This window comes from Anser brachyrhynchus, assembly GCF_964034855.1.
Source record: "Anser brachyrhynchus genome assembly, chromosome: 4".
Taxonomy (NCBI): Eukaryota; Metazoa; Chordata; class Aves; order Anseriformes; family Anatidae; genus Anser; species Anser brachyrhynchus.
Window position 1 is genome coordinate 63828136 of NC_137698.1, and position 15583 is coordinate 63843718.

Here is a 15583-nt window from a genome sequence, read left to right on the forward strand (position 1 = left end):
ACATTACTTAAAGTTTCTGACCCTATATGATATTATTGCTTACATGATTGCGAGCTGCAGACGGTGATGATGCAGTATGCGTATGGATCTAGTTGTCAAGACATGATAAGCAGACTTTGGCAATACATTCAGCTTCAACGGAGACTTACAAAACTTAGGATTTTCCCCCAAACTCGTCATGTGTAGTATCTATAGATGAGTCCCAGCAGTGTCCTGTAGACAGCCTCAGCAGACGATAGCCATCAGGTTTGTCCCCAAGCCAGAGCCTTGGACCTACACCTTCAGCGTAACACCAGAAAGCAGAGCCAGTGTGTATGCAGGTGCACTGATTTGCATTAGAAATTACCCCTGGCTTTTCTAGCAGTTTAACTAGGTCAGTTAGGGGTGTGATTGTTTACTCTAATAATTACCCTTGAGAACAGGCACCTCTTTCCTGGGGAATGGACTAGGAGAGTAATAATACCTTTGCACTAGTAAAATGGAGTCCAAAGTAGATAGATGGCTGATAGTGCTAAAAGTCCTGTGTGCGGAGACAGCCCAGCAATGTGTAACCCTGGAAATAGATACTGATATTTTTCCTTTCAGTAGTTACATTCAGTTCCAAGTATTGATATTACAACACAGTTGCTAAAGAAACTGAGGCAAGTAAGACATCATAAAAACATATCTACCATGATACTTATAAGAAACCAGCAAGATCCCGGTGTGAGCAGAGGGGCGTTTTTTAGATCGTTAACTTAAAACACACACACACACAACAGACACCCACACCCACTCTGTTATTCAGAAACCTGAATATCATCAGGAAGTAGTGAGTCATCATCAGGCCATTGCCCTTTTTCGTTATGGTGTCTCCTGAATGGAAAATTTAGTCTTCTTCTGGCCTTTGGACCAAGGCCCCTGTCCCCTGCCTCCGTCCCCCTTGTCCCACGCAGGCAGAGGGGCACGAGCAGAGGGTTGGGTCATGCAGGGTGGGTGTAGAGAGCGGCACTGGCAGGTGTGTTCGGGACAGCGAGGCTTAAAAAGGGCCCAAACAAGTTACCCAGCATATTTTTAATAGCTCACTGCCATAAATAAATGACAGAGAATCGGAGTTAATGCCTCGAGAAGGTCTGGAAGTCATTTGTATTTTAAAATGTCTTGTTAGCGTACATTGTGGCATTACTATTAAAGCAACCGGTTCAGCCTAATATAATACATCTAATTATATGACGTGAGCTTCATCTGATGACTTTTGCCAATTATATCTGACAGGGCTATTTTAGATGAGAGGCCATGTGTTACAGCAGTTTCAGGAGATGAATATAACATAGCATATGTTTTCAAAAATAAAATATCCACTATGTTATTTGCAGTGATTAAGTGCCTACCAATGCAGTTGTGAGGCAAGGAAGCAGGCCCTTCTGGTTTGTGAATTATGCCTGTGCTGAGTCATCGCTGCTTTTTAAAAAAGGTTTATTATGAATGAAGGGCTGGGTCAATGCCAAGTGCTTTGTTTCTCACTGTTTCTTTTGTTCCCCAGCAAATTGTTCACGTCCTTGGAAACGAGCCTTAAAATGAAAACTTGTGAAGTGGCAGGAGAAGCACCAAGCACTCAAAGCCTCCAGACAGCCTCCACAAGGAGTGACCCTATGGACCTGAGTAGGAGATGCTACCAAAAATGAAGAATATGACATAATCTATTGTATGACAAAACATTATCCCTTAAAATTAATGTAAAGGTCAACTATGGGAATACAAAGCAAAACAAGCTGTGAACATTTTCTGCAAGAGAAGAGAGATGCAGCCTCATGTGAGAATGTCTGGGCAGAGGATAAAAAGAAAATAAGGGCATCCTCCATTCCCTCTGGAAGCGTCAGACAGATAAGAAGTGGGCAGGGATTAGAGAGCTGCTCTTGGTGCCTCCTGTGCCTTCTACTGCTGTTCAGACAGATGCTGAGCAGAGTTCAAAATTTGTGGGTTTGAAGAAAAAGAGAGAGAGCACAGGAGCGGGCAAGAGAAATACCCCCGTATCAGTGCTCAGGCCAACTGTACCGACACTGCTTTTTCTGGAGACTGCCCCAGAAAATGTCTTGTGGGGGTGCTGGATTGCAGTGTCCCAGGCTGGGAGGCCACAGGAGTTGGTCCCTGAGATAGGAGGCACGTAGGCCTCCTCGGCCTGCTGCAGGGAGCAGATCCCAGCTGGCTTGGTGGCACCTGGAAGGCGCTGTGGCCAGTCCATGCTGGGCAGCACAACTCTGTCATTACCTGTTCATGCATTCAGGGCAGCATCAGACCTTTGGGCATGCACTGAATGAGAGATTTGGGCAAGAAGATGGTTGTGGGGTGGCAGCAGCCCTGGTGGGGAGCAGCAGGTCGGACTCCCACGTTGTGTCAGTCCCAAAAGTTTTGCAGATCCAAGCCCCAACTCATGCTGGGGCTTCACTGGGATGGCAAGTGAGATGCTCTGCATCCTCTCCAGCCTGCGAGTCCCATCCTGAAACGCTCCAAAAGGTCTCCCCACGTGCACAAGAACAGTGAGCCATACCCAGACTCTCACCAGCCAGACCTGCACATCACTCTGAAGTACTTATCTGCAATACGAGAAACTCGTGTCCAAATCCCTTCCCTGCTGGCTGGTACTCAAACGTGTGTTTGTATCCTAGGAAAGCCTAATTACTTCACTTCAGGGTATTCTGGGACAGATGTTCTCCAAATCTCTCGTTCAGGTTTTTCAACTTTGGCTAAATATTTACATTCTTCAGCTGCCCCTACCCTCAGCTGAGTGTGTAACCACTTAACTATGCAGTAACTTTCTCTTTCGCTCTACCCCAGTAGATACCTAATTGTTTTGAAAAAAAAGCAAAGCAATTTTAACAGGAGGGACTGAGAGCCCTCCGAACACCCACCGCCTTCATAGCTGGATTGCTGCTGAAAATTAGAAGCTGGTTGTTAAAAGCCTTCAGGCAAAAAAAGAGCTCTTCCACCTCTCACATGAAGTCTTTAATCACTAGATTACAGGATAAAAGGCAGAGTGGGTGAGGAGGGAGCACTGTGTGTTTTGTGGGAAAGGCCTGTCTTAGGTGTTGAATGCCAAAAGAACATTCATGGTCAAGGAGAAGGAGATAATGTCCATTGGCACGGCATCACCTAGCTCTCTTAAGAGCTTTAACTTTGCATCTTTCCTTGACTTGTCTGAGATAATTCAGGTGTCTTCCTATTCAGTGTGCAAGCTGGAGGATGCCTATGAAGACAAGCTCGGACAGAGATTTCCATCCTGCCTGTGGTCTGAGCTGGCCAGATGAGACCCAGCAGTGATCCAGCGGTGTATACGATGTTAGTGCATTGCTGCACTTCAATCAGTACATCCAGCTGAAAGGCAGGGTGCTTTTGCTGAGGCGAAACACAGTGCTAACATAGCTAAACAGCCTCCGAACCACAACTGGCCTGTATCCAGCCAGTGAAGAGCACAGCCAGAGGAGTCCAGGTCTGCCTACACCTACCTGCATAAGCCCAATTATTAGTTAGTGCCAAATTCTCCACTTGCTCTAAGGAATTTGGGTGCCACAGTGTTAGGCACTGCAGCGTTATGCATTGCATTTTTGGATGCTTGACTTCCAATTGACCTGTAGAGTCAAATCTGACCTGAGTTGGTGTAAAACCTGCACTGGGACTTGCAGAATGTGTGAAGTTCTCTGTCACAGATGTGGTGATCCGTGGCCACAAACAGTCCAGCTTTGGTGCTGGCACTCACCTGAACATTGAATAAATACGCCGACACATAAACCTGTATCATGACTTATGTTCTAATTTATCTGCCACCCTCAAGTATGTTGCTTCCATGAGCAAATGTTCTGATTCATTCAGAGTTTATTTGACATCAGCTCCTGCAAGTTCAGTTCACTTTAACCAACTCAGGTGTTAAACTGGGGCATAAACATTCCTCAAGAAGGTCGCTGAAACTTTCTTCCTGGCACCCAGAGGCAAGATAAGATCTATATTTAGCACTGGAAAAAAGTTATTTCCTTGTTTGTTTAATGGAAATTGAATTTGGAAATTGAAGGTAGCAGACATCAGTTCTTTGCAGTTTTTGCTTATTGGAGATTTTGTAGTTCATTTTCACCTTCCTTCAGCCAATGGTATAGTGCCGTGTAGTGTATGAGAGATTCAGGTCAAAGACATGAAAAATATAATATATAACAATTATAAACAACAGGAATTTTGGGTTCATGTCCTGCATTTTTGTCTGAGATATCGACGTATATAACCAAACTTGCCAAATTCTTCTAAGTAGTGTGTGTGTATGTGGTTTAAAAATGCAAGCAACCCCATCAAAGGGCCTCCAGCTTTTTGATTCTCTGAGAAATGAATAATATTCAGCACATTTTTTGGAAACCGCATTTAAGTCAACCCTGAAAGTGGGGCTGGACATTTAATATTCAGAGAATTTTAACAGCTTCAACATGAACTAGGAAAAAGTAGAGTTGCATTTTGGATCCTGCTGTCTGCCAAAATAATACCCTTGCATATTTTTAATCTTCACAGCACTTTGCAGACAATGAATGGACAGGTTTAGGTGCTTCGGTCTGGAGCTCTGAGCTTGGTGGTTCTTAGTATATGTCACGGCCAAAAAAAATCCTAAGGCTCGAGAAGGTGGGGGTTGCGATGTCAGGCGTTTGGGAGTTAGGAACACGCTGTTATTAAAATCTGCTTGTGCAACTCGGTCAGTGCCCTCATCAAAGGGCCAGACTAGTGCTCTTCCTTGATCCTTCTTTCGGACCAAGTGCAGCTTGGACATGGCCCCGCTGCCTGGAGCGTGCTCGCCCATGTGGGGCCCGTGGCAGGGGAGCAATCCCGGCTCCGGAGCTCAGTGCTCTGGTTTTCCAGGCTGGGTTGCTTGACTGCCTGTTACAGTTTCCACAGGGCTCTAGTTTCACTCAGTGAAGTTTTTTTCATTTCTTTCTTTTTTTTTTTTTTTTTTGTTATTTTGATATTTTTCTGATGCTACCAAAAATCTTACGGGCACTAATTTGGGCGGCTTCCCTGAGAGCTTGGGCAATCTTATCATTCACATTTTGCAACTGAGGAAATAAAGACAAGCTTGCTTAAAATGTCTTCTGGAGTTTGCTGTCCTTTCCAAGGCACCGAGACCTTGGGTTTTCACAGCGCACAGCATTAAGTCCTGGCATCCTCACCCACACCCATAGCCACCGCTGAGAAGGTCAAGCCCTGTCTGATGGGCACGATGCTAGGAACAGGCCATGGTTGAGCAGTCATTCTCATGTGACTTAGTCTCAGGACATTGTCCGGTATCTGAATGGGTCCCCTGGCACACACTCAGAGAGACTCGTATCTAAATGACATTTCTTTTTAAGCAATGAAAGTATTCTTCCTCTTCCTGCAATCTCCCGCATTGTTCCCCTCTCCGTTTCTGCGGCGAGTGTGGGAAGCCTGCCACAGACAACATCTGAATTCAGTGCATAGACCAGCTCCTTCCAGGTACACCAACTGAGGCACTGATTGTATTTGAACTGAAATAGCATGTGACTGACCAGCCTTAATTCTGCGTTTCCTATCTTTGGAGAGTTTGACTTGGCAGTCCTGCCAGTGCTATTGTGCAATAACTTATAAACATGCTGGTAGATTAAGTGGAGAATATTTGGAGAGGGATGTGGATGTGTTTGTGTTCCTGAAGCTAACAGCCCAAACACCCCATGAGGTAAGTGCTCAAGTACCCTCTTTTTACAGAGGAGGAAGAGGGTGTGTGGGCTGATAACGTGACAGGAGGCCAATGGCTGGCTTCTCAGCTCTGCTCAGCTCCTGCTTCCAGTACTTAAAGGCAACGCGGGCAGTTCCCAGCCCTGGATCTGGCATCCTAAAGCTTCTCAGCTACTGCTACGGAGCAGAGATTTTGCTGCCAGGGGAGGGCAGGTTGGGCACCCCATCCTCTGCTCATTCCCTGTGGAGGGGAGTGGGAATACCACTGCACCAGCTGCTCCAGTCTGTGGTAGCAGAAGACCTCTTCTTTTGTTGGGAATCCTGGGCTGGGCTGTGAAGGTTTGATTAGCTGTGTGATCGGGGTGAAGATCTGACCCCAAAGCTCTTGGCTCACAGGTCTGTGCTTTGATCATTGGAGTATAGAGTTATGCAAATGGGGGAATGGGGAAAAGAAAGTTTTTATTATTTTTTTTAATCTTTTTCTGTGTTAGCAGAAGGAAATGGAAAAGAGAGGTAATCTTTTCTCCTTTAATTGTCTGGTCCTGCTCTATTGAACTTGATGGCTATTCCCATATACTGCTCAATGGGAGCAGGCTTGGCAATGACTGCTTCCCATTAGAGTATCATGGCCTGAGTGGATTTCGATAGCTTTCTGTGGGGATGTGTCTGTCTCCTTGGTGTGATCTTGCAGGCTGCTTGTGATATGGAAGAGAAAAAAGAGAAATAATGAGAAAATAATAACCTTTCTGCCCACATCAGGAAAGAGCCACCACAGGCTGCTGGTCCCTGGTGCATGCAGGATGTTTTCAGGACCTGGTTTGTCCCCTGAGGCTGGGCAGAAGGTTTGGAGAGGTCCAGATCCCCCTGTGAGCAGGGGTTACCACTGCATGCAGCCCCGGGGCAGGCAGGGGAGTTTCTCTGCTCAGAGAAATTTGCTGTCTCCAGCCAATAGGGCACTCTTCAGATATTGTAGTACTGATGTAGAGTTTGTCTGGCCTAACAGGAAAGGATTTTAGCTTTAAAAATGCTCTCAGGTCCTCTGCGTTTAGCTCTTGTCAGCACACAAAAGTCTTCACAAGAACAGCTCGGAAGTCTAACGGATACGGAAAGTCAGAGGGCCAGAGGTAGAGACAGCTTTTGTGGTGTGTGACCTGCTGGTTGAGGTCCCCATGCTTCAGCTCCTAGCCTGCCTTTTCTTCTTCTGCTCCCCCTCTCCCTTTGCCAGCACACTGTGCCGCTCAGCAGGTACTAACTATGCTTTTCTCTCAAGTGGACAAATCAACGGATATAATTAGATTGAACTAAGCCTGACCCAGATTCAGTTTGGATTTTTTTTTTTTTGTCAGGTGAGGAAACCCATCTTTTCTCTTCTTCTTTTTGTTTTCTTTTCCCTTATTCCAATCGGCCTAATAAAAGCTATTGCTTCTCTCTACAGACTTCACCTCCTTGTTAACCCAAGTGTCTCATTGCTACAAAGAGTAATAATACTGTAATCCTTCATGGTGTTTCAACTCCAGTAACACAGGCTATATTTTTCAACAAATGCCAGCACTTTGCTTCTCAATATTGAATGCTTAGTTTAGCTTTCCAGTTAAAACCAACCACTGCCATGGCACACTGTGTACCAGTTTGTCCAAAGACATCCTCTGAAAGAAGCTGAACAGTGTCCCAGGAAGCACTGCAAATAACAGGGAAATGCCCCAGAGACACCAGAGAGCTGTATACCAGGAGAAAAGCCTGGGCTAAAGAGTCAGGAAGAAGCACCTGGGTTTACCTTGGGGTGGAGATGTCTTCAAACCCCAGGACCAAGTGAGTCTCTTGCTAGGCTTGTCCAGGTTTGGTCTCCTCTGTGCTGAAACCTGAGAGATGCTGGAACCTGAGCCTGCACTGGGTTTATGATGGAGAGATGGTGCTTTTCACTGGACAGGTTGGTAGAAAGCCCTGGAAGTGAGGTGAATTCAGGTAGGTGCTATCTCAGTGTTAAAAGGCTGGGTCTCACCTTCTTGCATGCATGTGTAGACCATGTTTTTTAGCGAAAACCATCTTGTCTCAGCCTCCTCTCTCTGGTTTGTCCCAGCAGGGTGCCTACCCTCAGTGACAGCAAATGGGTTCCAGGTTTCATTTCCCTGTGTGTGCCTCCTCTGGGGGATTTCATTCACATTTGTTAAATGGGGAGATATTTTTGAGGGAGATTATTGCTAAGTGCTGTTGTGGACTTTGATTTCCCTGCCTTTTGCCTACTGCAGTTTCTACCTTTAATTATAATAATTATTATTTTTCTTTTACCATACATTTTCTGCAGATGACTATTTTGGTTTTCAGTTTGTTCATTCTTGAAGGCCCTAGGGTTGCACATTAATATCATTTACTTGACCACTGGATGGGGACACTGAGCTCCACAGACTTCAGGTAGCTCCACAAGGCTCCACCTGTTGACCTGGAGCTGCAGAAGCAATGAGAGACCCCAGGGCAGGTGCATGAAAGCTGCTTCGGGGAAGTGGTGAGCAAGTTCTGTTACACAGTGGCTTTAGAGGTCCTCCAGCAAACACCTCCAAGCATGGGGTAAGTCTGGCCTCTTTCTGTCAGTTCCTCAAATCATCTGTCCACTGGAAAGCTTGGAGAAATGGAGGGGGACTGGAGAGGGGCAGAGGTGTGAGACCTTCCCTCACTGCCTCTCTTCTAATCTCATCCCTCTTTGCTGGGGATTACATCTGAAGGACTGCTCTGATCCTTTGATCTTTCCATGCAGTGAGCCTGCCTCGAGAAGAGGCCCCCACCACGCTGGAGCTTCCAGCTGTATCTGTGAAGTGAGGCAAGAAGTTAAGTACAATATCAACAGCTTTATTTATTTATTTTCTTAGCGATTTGTGCTATTTTTAAAAGACCAAGATCAATCTATGCCTCAAACAGAGTTTCTGCGATTTATCTATTTACGCCGTCAGTACAGACAGTATGTAAAGTGCCCATTGTCTGCATTAGCTCCTCCTGCCTTTCATCTCATCTGCATCAGGAGAGTTTTGTTGCTGTGGTTTTCCTCCATTTTGTGGACAGTGCTGGATGTTGAAGGGATGAGATTCCCTCTAATTAGAGGCAGTGATGTTTAGGCAATTCAGATCATCATCAAAAAACAGAGAAAGAATGGGACTGAAAAGCAGACATTTTAGCCAGAAAGATCCACGCATTTAAAATCCTGAGGCTCATTCTTGCTTATTAAAGCTCAGACATGACGCCTGAGGGACTAGTGATTTTTTATTCTTTTTTTTTTTTTTTTTACATAGAAGATGTAAAATGAAGCTGTAGTTACATTTAACGATCAACGACATAAAACTACAACTCCGTGCTATGGCTAGAGCATTAAGGGAATACGTCCGCTGACCACCAGAAGCAGCTGGGCAGGCTTTGTGCAGATTCACTGGTACCTGGTGGCACGGCGCTGCTGTTGAACAACCAATTCCTCCGCGCTCCTTCAGCCCTTAGGGCAGATTTGTGCCGTCTCCTATTAATGCCTAGCAGATGTTCAGGCGATGTGGATGCCCGGCAGAGTGACCTTGTGTGGAGAGGAGGTGGTGCCACCCAGGACCACGGCTCTGCCATGAGGATGAACGAGCCTGTGGTCTGAAAGGGAAAGGTGCGCGTGTCTGGTGCACAGAGCGTCCCTGACAAATAGTCGTAACCTTTAAGGGAAGCTGTGTAAATGATCCTTGTCAATACTACCATTAGATTAGTGAGGGATACTGACTACTCCAGGGCTATGAACTGCCTTGCAGTCACTTAATAGAGCTCGTTGGTAGTAAACTGACTCGGTGATTTGCTTTTCATCAGCTCCAAGGGTTGACTTTTCAGCCTCCTCTGTTCAAATGGCGTGTGTTAGTTTGCACCAGCTAGGTAAAACATCAGACACCAGCACAAAGAAACCAGGCTGATAACAGCTAGGCAGCTGCCTGTGAGTTGTAAGTAATGCTGGCAAGAGCCTCAGACTTTTACCGCTGTGGATCTTCATGGGCTTCTGCGGAAATAAGGTACCTATCTTGATTTTTTTCCTGTCCTGCTGTTTGCACGGGTCTGTATGTGAGTCCGTACATGTGGTTTAAAGCCTCAGAGGCCTTCCCCTGGCAGCTACTGCTGCTGTGGATGTGGCAAGGAACAGGCTGGGGAGATGAAAATGGGTGGAGGGACAATGGGTGATGGAAAACCTTGGGGTCTTTGAGTCCTCCATGTACAATAAGAGCCAGAGGCTTCTAGAAGATTGCTGTCTCCTGCTAAACCTTGGTTTATATACCTGTATAAAAGTAATAGATATGAGGTGGTTAAATATGCAAGCTCTTTCCAAAGAAGCTGTTAGCTTGAACAAAGTTCAATTTAAAATAACCTGTCAAGCACAAGTTCATCATATCCCTAGAATCAGAGCAGGTGGAGATCTTCCTTGCTTTACATGAGTGGTTGTGTGACAAATTATGCATAATTTGTAGCTGTTTGGTGGGCCTGCTCTTGCTCCCACCCAGAGCACGTGGTAGCATGGCTGGGCAGCACCGCTGTGGACTTGGAGCTCCTTAGTCCTTACTTCAGGCTGCTTCAGTAACCTCCCAGAGCACACTTAGCTTTTCTGTCTGCACCTTTCCTTTATCTTCCAGAGGTGTTGTGAAGACAGATTCATGTTTAAAGTGATCATGAGCTCCATTAAAAACCCTCTGAGTATTATTATTGGCTACAGCAGTGTTGCGCTTGGCAGCATGGAAGCGGGTTAGAATTCTCTCTCCAAAGAGGCTGCAGACACATAAATGCTTCCAATTCTCCCACCAGCGAAAGAGGACTTTGACCTGCTTTGTGCAAGAATACTTTTGTCAATGAAAGTTGGGTTCTGTTTGCAGATGTTTGCTTCCCTCCTTGCTGTTGAGCTGAGAAAATCCTGCGTCCCCGCTGCTCGAGTGCTGCTGGCTCCCCAGCCAACAGAAGCCTTCAGGCCAAGGAGCACTGAAATAAAACCCGTGTAGATGTGCTGCTGCTCCATCAGCTGCAGCAGTGCCTCGTCCTGGCTGCTCATCACCGCCTGCCCTTGCCAGGGGATGAGAGGTGGTGTCCAGCCTGCTACGTGCCAGGGCCTGGGGGGACACCCAAAGCAATGCAGCTCTGCTGGCAGGAGGTTTTAAGGCTGATATTACGCTGCTCAAGCTACACTTCTACGGTCACAGCTCGTTTCACTCACAGAGATGGTTTTACTTTGCTGCCTTGCTCCTAGTGGATACAGCTCAGCTCTTTTATGCCCTGGAGGAAATATAACCATATCCTAGGGTTGAGTGATGGCCCAGCTGAGACACTGTGTGGAAAAATGGTTTCTTTGCAGTACTATTATTAGGTGTTTTAGTTTGTTTTCTTTGTTTCTCACTTTTCTAGCTTGTTAGTAATAGTTAATAATTTTCTCTAATCTCCCTATGCTGAGTCTGTTTTGCCCGTGACGATAATTGAGTGATCTTCCTGTCCTTATCTCAACCCTTGAGCCCTTTATATTGTATTTTCTCCCCCTTTCCCTTTTTAGGGGGGGCAGGGGGGGAGTGAGAGAATGGTTGTGGTGTGGCTTGGCTGCCCACCTGAGTAAAACCACCCCAGGCCAAAACCAAAGAATTTATCTTCTAACAAGATGTAGCGATGAGAAACAAGAACCTTTTGCTGACGAGCACAAGTGGCTGTTTCTTCCTTGGGAGCTGCTGGGGAATGGGGAGTGGAGTGGGGCTTGCTCTTGGTGGGATTTTTTCCTGCCTGGAGACCCAGGGGATGCCCCAGCCACTTGTCTGGCTCAGTTTGGAGGCTAAGCCCGGGGTGTTGTTTGTCCCTGTGGCAGGGGACACACAGGTGAAGGATCAGTGTGCTTCAGAGGAGCGGGGCTGCTGGCCCTGGGTAACCAGAGAGCGTCGCGTGGCACGTGTCACCCGTCTGTAGGGAGCGATCACCTGCCTGCACCCTTCTGCTCCTTTGCCACTCTGTTCTGGTAGTAAATCTGTTTGGGAACAGAGATGCTATTGATTTCATCTGTCTTCTCCCCTCAGTAATCTGGGCACCGTGGACTCATGTAGAAATAAAAACTACAGTGACTCATTTACTGGATCCCTAATGCAGGGAGTCAGATGGAAGTCAGTTGTTAGCCATTATACGCCGCAGAGCAGAGATGTCACGCACGAGCTGTGAAACTCTTCCTAATGAGCCAGCTGACAGCTCTTGCTCTCCCCACAACTTCCGCATCGAGGGTGAATTGCAGCAATCCCATGTTAAGGTGACACAGGTGTGGATTCATTTCCAAAACTGCCTAGTCCCTCTGGGCTCCTTATTTTTAATTATTATTATTTTTTTCCCCCCACTGATGTCAGTACAGCAGCAGATTTAAATGCTGGTACTGCACTGATTAAAATTGTGTTCCTAAAATAACTTTGTCCTTTGGTATCAGTTTACGAGATGCTTTTGTTTCTTTTTAAATTGTTGGATTTTCCAAGTGAGTTCTGAAGCAGAAAATGGCTAGTTTCAAAGTAACTTGTCTCTCCCACAGGATGCGCTGCCTGTCCTTGGACTGTCCATTTAAAAAACAGGTACAACCAGTAGTAAGAGAGACCACAGACTCCCCTCCTGACACATCTCTCAGCTCTGAGCTCATTTCTTTTTTTCTGTCTCTGTTTGAGCCACAATGCACTAAACAAACATCATACTCCAGGTAGCACCTAATATTGATTTCCAGAATCTCCTCTTTAATATTCCTAAGGATGCTGAGTAGTCCTCGACTAACAATCATGGGAACTAAAAGCTGATTCCTGTAGAACATAAAAGCTTGTTTGCTCATCTCCACTTAAGACTTGGATTTGCTGTTTGGGTGGCCTGTTTAGGTAGCTGGTTCTGCTCCTTTCCCTCAGCATGGAGAGCTGGAAGGTGGCACTTGTTCCTTTCAATGATGACCTTTGCAAAGGAGCCGCCCTGGTTCCTTGGTAGCTGTTTCCTTATCGCTGAAATGAGCTCATCACGGTGCTGTGTCTGAAGTCTGCATGATTAAATTGTGTTTCTCTTTATGACTTATGTTAGACCTATTTCCACATCTCAATGTCTTATTTACACATTGTGTACCCCTGAAAGCCATGACTCCTACATCTTCTAGATCAGTGGACCTCTGTCAATTTTTCCCCCACTATGTAACCCTCCAGCTTTTAACTGAAATGAGTAGAAAGAGTTGCACAATGTTGTGGATCAGCTGTAGGCCTCTTGACATGACTTTGCAGAGAATTAGGACTCTTCAGACTGTGGTTTGGGAAAATTGGCACAAAGCACTAAATAGACCTGCACGAACTCTTTGCACTTTTGGCAGCACCATTTCTTATCTCTGGCATGGTCAGGAGCTGCCATCTGCTTTGTCTGATGCTGGTTCCTGCCAGGTGCCTTGGATGCTTACCCCTGGCTGGACGTCTTTGCGTTCAAAGTCCAAAGAACATGCTGACGTACAGGCTTACAGACTCACAGGTCAACCAGATAAACATATTTGAAGGAACAAGAAAAAGAACTCAAAACAATAAACTTGGATTTTAAAAAGTCCGTAAGTTGGAAGCTCATAGTTAAAATTGCAAATCCATGGCAATTTTTCTCCATAACTCTGTCTCTCCTTCTGTCTTTTCTTAGCAATTTTGTTTCCCTACCTCTTACAATGGAAAAAGGTAAAAGAAAGGAGGGAAGATCTGAATAGCAAGGTTTTTTATTTTTTTTTATTTTGTATTTTTTTTTGGGGGGGGAGGTCATAGATGCTGGAAAATGTACATAAAGTTTCTGCCAAGATTTACTTACATTTTTAAGAAATGCATTTTTATCAGTGAGAAATTTGTGAGTCCCCCCTTTTTAACAAGTCCTACAAGAGCTACTTTTAGAAAATATTTTATTATTTACAAGAGAAGAAAAGATATTTACTTTCAACAAATGTGGTGTATGATCAGGACCATGCAGTGGTCGCTTTTTAAACTGAGAGGTCAGGGCTCACCTGTGTCTATGCTGCTCTAACAGTAAACTCAGATTCCATGGTGAGAGGAAAGTTTTTAACGGACCCTACAGATGTAGGAAGTACCTGTGTTTCCCATTTTCACATTAAATAACATAAAGCTATAAAATGTGGAATAATTATCTGAAAAAAATGCCAAGATTTATCAATGAGAGACAAAACCGGTATCTTCTCAGCTAATGATAGTTACATGTATGCCAGCTTCTGGGTGAAGGCTCTTCCAGCTGGGGTTAATGGATTTGCCTGACCTGCAGATCCACTGTCAGAGGAAAAGGGAACACTTGGTGTGACATTTTGCATAAAAATTGTGATTTTTTTGCACTGGCTTGTCCTAGGAAGAGATTTTATATGCATATGAGCTATAACAAGCAGGTGGGATTAGTGGGATTTGACCAAATGCTCAGCTATTTAGGCTCTGTGTGGGCTTCTCAGAGGAACCTGTATTCATCCTTACACTTGTTTTATATCTTTCAGCCCCAACTGGAAATTGATGCACCCATTGCAACCTTGTGGGCACATTGCAGGAGCCATTTTCTCTCTCATCCGGAGCGCAATGAGAGGTGGGAAAGGAAAGGTCACCGTGGTGCAGGGCTCTGCTGGCATGGAGAAGGCCACGTTGTTAATGTCAGCGAGACTTATTTAGTGTCTGCAGGTGTACCTTCAAAAATACATCAGAGGTGATGCTGAGATCGCTGGCTCCCTTGTTGCAGAGTGGGAAAAGACCTGCTCTAAGCATTGCTTTCTGACTCATTTCTCAGGCCAGTAGAATGAATTACTTCTATGGCTGCTCCTGCAGGTCAGCCCCGCAGAGCTCCACCACAGGTATATCCCACCACAAATACTGTTGGAGGATTGCAGACAAAATCATACTGAAGGATAATGAAGCACTGAGCAGGTTGCGTGGGGCACAAGATTTACTTTTGTGGTGAAATGTTTCTGAGACAGGCTCGGAACGAACAAACCTGCCACGATCCCCCCAGGCCTGTGGAAAGATGAGACCTCAGCATTACCTTCAGTGCAAAGAAGTGTACCATTAATACTGTTACCATGTTGGTTTGAAAAAAGCCCATGTCCACAGTGTGCCAACTCCCTGATTTGTTTGGTCTCACTTCATAATAAGGTGAAGCTCTGGGTGCAAGCATATTGTTATTATTACTATTATTGCTACTACAACTATTACTGTTATTAATGTAACCAAGCTCTAAAGTGATTGTGTGGTCCTATGTGAACCTTAGGATGCAAAGACAGAATGAATTGTCTCTTAATTTTAATGTATGGTGGAAAGTTCTAGTTTCTTTTCATTGTTTTACCTTTTTTTTTTTTTTTAATACAGTGAAATTAAATGCAAGAACCTCATAGCACAGCATTAAGGAAAAAAATTAATTGAGCAAAAGTCAGCAAATGCAGAATTATGGTTTCCCCAGCAACTGTAATGAAGGCAGAGAACACATATATACGCTGGTGTTGGAGTTAACGCTGCACACTGCCTGGAATACAAATCCAAACTGTGTTCAAGGGGTTGAGTGATGATTACTGCGAGAACCATAACTTTACATTTCCTGACTTTTTGCAATTAAAATCTCAACCTGGATGATGCATTAGCATAGGCTTTGCATTTAATTTGCTATTTTCTTTAGAATGTATGTGTGTGTTGATTATGTTTGAACATTTCTTACCTTTTCATCTCATTTATTCTTTTGTAAGGGAAAAATCAGGGGAAAAACCATTTACCACATCAGCTCCCTTCTTCTCCCTCACCGGTGGGGGGGAAGAAGGAGGGGAGGAAAGAACAAAAAGCTTAGTGCAAGCAGTGCAATTAATTGTATTTTTAGCTCTAAGAAGCATTTACTGATGAATGTAAATTCATTT

The 15583-nt window shown here is 45.0% G+C and overlaps 1 long non-coding RNA gene across 1 annotated transcript in view; it reads left to right on the forward strand.

Moving 5' to 3' along the window:
* LOC308194806 overlaps window positions 1-14796 on the forward strand; it is a 67341-nt gene extending 52545 nt beyond the window's left edge. Inside the window, exons 5-6 of the long non-coding RNA XR_013950880.1 lie at window positions 1523-5478; window positions 14189-14796. This is a non-coding gene — a long non-coding RNA (uncharacterized lncRNA). The remainder of the gene's footprint in view (window positions 1-1522; window positions 5479-14188) is intronic.
* Window positions 14797-15583: the final 787 nt, after the last annotated feature.